The sequence below is a fragment of the Coffea arabica genome, chromosome 4c (assembly GCF_036785885.1).
Source record: "Coffea arabica cultivar ET-39 chromosome 4c, Coffea Arabica ET-39 HiFi, whole genome shotgun sequence".
In the NCBI taxonomy this organism is placed as follows: Eukaryota; Viridiplantae; Streptophyta; class Magnoliopsida; order Gentianales; family Rubiaceae; genus Coffea; species Coffea arabica.
The window spans coordinates 39,987,040-39,990,508 of NC_092316.1; the positions used below are offsets into that span (position 1 = coordinate 39,987,040).

A 3,469-nucleotide genomic window follows, 5' to 3' on the forward strand; every position below is an offset into this window, starting at 1 on the left:
TGGTAGAGGAACAACCCTTATATGGTAGTATTATACTGCTAATTATGGTGTTATTCTAAGACCGATTCATGGGTCAAATAAATTACCAAAGTTCATGACTCGAGTTTGAAACACCCGTGTTTCACATGGGAAATTTAGTAACTTTGAGCTACCGTATCTTGGTGCTCAAAACCCCGTTTCTCGTTCCGTTTGTTTTGTTATACTCTTGGATTACAACACTAATAGGGTTGAAAATTTCAAAAGCTAGTTCCAAACAAGTGAATTTTGCCGAAATTCCAAAGTTGGCCAAAAATCAACTTTAATCTGCCTTATGAACCAAAACAGTAACTTTGAGCCCATTTTTGACTATCTTCCAATTAGAATCATGGAAAAGTGTATTCTAGGGACTTTTAGTACTTTCAAAGAGGTTTCCAATAGTACCAAGTTTTCCAATTTTGGGCTTGTAGAGAGTAAGATATGATTTTTCAAAGATTACTTGTTAAATCTGGAATTTTCTAACTTAAAGGAAACTAAGGGGTTTCGAACTCTTCATTTCTGTCAATATCATTTGATTGTTTTACATTTGAATCCAGAGATGGAAATCAGATTTGTCTTGTATTTTAAAACCCCACTTGTGAACCTCGAGTTACACGAATTCTTAGGCTCGTCTCCGCGTTAATTTCTTAGATTTCACTAACGTACAATCTTTATCGAAAACTAGAGAATTTGTAGCGATATTGAGTGGTACTTGAATTATTGTTTGCTCAGGCAATCGAGGAGATCTCCAAGAGGAACTCGGAGCGGACTCCTAAAACGCTTGTTTGAGACCTATTGCGCTTGTTTGACTAGGTGAGTGTTCCATATAGGAATACGTAATTGAGTAAGTCTAGGACATGCTCATTTCATGATCGTTAAGTATTTACCATACTCGTGCCTATTTAAGAAATATATATATGCATCGCATATCGACATGAATTGGTTAAATGATTAACCCTATCAAATGATCTTGTAAACTCAATACGTGCTTAGCCTGCTTGTTTTATGCTTATTTGGTTAAAGTGCTCTTGTGACTCGTTATGTGACAATTTGGAAAATGAGTTCCGATCCATCGAAGTGCGCAGTGTGTACTTTATCACACTAGCCGTTCGAGTGGTGACTTGCGTGAAACATTTTCTCGTGAATCTAAATGTAGTAACGTCGTTGGAGTGAATCTCCTCGACTCTCACATGGTAAAAAATGGGATAATGGCCAATGATGGCCTATTAATATGGCAAATGCCTGCCAAATAACCGTCATTACTCAACCGTTAACCGTCAACCGTGAACCGTTTACCAACCCACATGACTACCTGATTACCTGACTATTTGTTCACATGATTTCTAATCTATATGATTCTTCGATATCCGTGAATTACACGCTCCCATGAAATCAACTTGTATTGCTTACGTGCTTACGTGCTAAGTATCCACTTGATTACTTGATTATCATGAATCACATGTTATATGAAGTTATCCATCGTTGTTAGGCGAGTGTGTACTTTACCTCACTCGACCTATTCAAATGATGAATTTTACTTTTTGTCGAATTACTTGGTTACCTGTGCATGTTGTAAGCTATAAGCTGAACTTGGGCCCTGCCTCAGTTACTGACCTACTCGAGCTAGGACTGGGCTTGGTCGGGTAGGTTGGAACCCTGGACAACCGTTTCGGTATACTCGAGTACTACCACTGGAGGGATAAGGTGATGGCCAGTCAACCGTGGGGATCCGGGAGTTATAAGGTGCAGATGACCGACAAAGTTCCACTGGAACACCGTATCCTTTCGTGCTTGCTTTACTATTAATAATATTATTGCTCTCCTAGTTGGCATTCTCGGGTAAGACTCCTCATGAGCATTAACCTCTGAGATGAAGCAATCCTTGTAATGTTCTTCTAGTCGGACGAGCCACTATTTGTTTGACTGAAAATTTATGAAAATATATTTATATGGCCATTCATTCCAAAAGTACTAGTTCTACATGTGTTTTCAAAGTAACAATTACCGTGTAATGATTATCACCTCATGGTAACATGCCATTGTATAACCTCGAATCATGCATATGATATGCACAACTCACTTGACCTATTTGAACTGTTAGAGCGTCTTGGAACCTCACTGAGCTGTGTAGCTCATCCCACGTTGTGGTTTTCTTTTACAGGTTCTGACAACTGAGGAAGACTTGAGATCTACTTGTACTTTAAGCATGTAGTTTGAATTAAACAATGTAGCTGTCTCAAATGTGCTCGGAAGTAGTACTAGATTGTTTACTTTCATGAATGTAATTCGAGTTAAACATTGTAGTTTTGCCTTAGGTTGCCACTTGAAGCTGGAAAAGTGTAAAACCTGGATTTGTATGTGGCTGGTATAAATTTGTTACTTGGCTTGTAAGGATGTATTTGTATTGATGTTTTGTTTCTTGGGTTGTATTCGGAAAGGTATTTTAAGAATCGACGTTGGCTATCTTAAGGCACTGTTATCTCTGAAGTTAATGTGATTCTAGAAACCGGCCTATTTGGAGGGAAACGATGTTGTAATAGATTAGGTTATATTTCGGAAGGATTTTTGCTAGCTTGCTTGCGTGAGTCCTGGCGAGAGATAGGCAGACGGCCGCCAACCCTCTGGTTCGCCTTAGGGGGAAGTGGGGTCGCCACAACATCACTCCCTCAAGATCTATCAAGAGGATTCTAGAAAAACATGAGAAAAACATGAGATTCTCGCCAGGACTAACGGTTCAGTTTAGAGCGATCTGATACGTTCCGGACCATACAATGCGCGTAAACAAGTCAAAATCCCAAAATAAAAAAAAATAAAAGGAAAAGAAATCCGGAATCAGCCATGAATAGTAACCGACCCGTCAGAACCCAACCAAACATCAAAGATACATCTACAACATCAAATTCAGCGTTTACAAGCCAAAATGGCATATGAAAGTTACTCAAAATTAATACATGTACGGTTGCCAAAATAAAAGTGAAAACGGCCCCAAAGGCACATTTAGGGTTTCAATTCATAACTATACAAAAGAGATATTCATCTAGTTCATTCGGCAACCAATTATCAAAAGTCATTCCAAAAGCAGTCAGATTCCTGTAAGGAAAACAAAAGGAACGGGGTGAGCTTACGCCCAGTGATATACTATCACTCATGCAACCAAGTGCATATAAGCAACAAGCATTTCATTCAATACATTAAAAGCAAGCAAAGGCACACATCACAAGTGGTGATAAAAGGATACGGGTGGCTCTCAAAAGCCCTTTTCCCTCGTTTGCATTTCTTGATCGAACTTCATTGACTCTCCGTCAATTCAAAAGTGACCAACCATAGACACCACTTTACTTCCATTCCTTCCACCCAACATACCCCTACCGGGCCCGAACTCCAAACACTTGCACTTTGGTATTACTCGAGTAAACCGGAATCGAGAGTCTCTCATACTACAAGATTCCATATA

General features: G+C 39.2%; 1 long non-coding RNA gene across 1 annotated transcript; it reads left to right on the top strand.

The window, feature by feature from the left end:
- The first annotated feature begins 786 nt into the window (after positions 1-786).
- Positions 787-2,406, top strand: LOC113692304 (uncharacterized). Its single transcript, XR_003448916.1, has 2 exons — positions 787-828; positions 2,177-2,406. It is a non-coding gene; the product is annotated as an uncharacterized lncRNA (long non-coding RNA).
- The last annotated feature ends 1,063 nt before the right edge of the window (positions 2,407-3,469 follow it).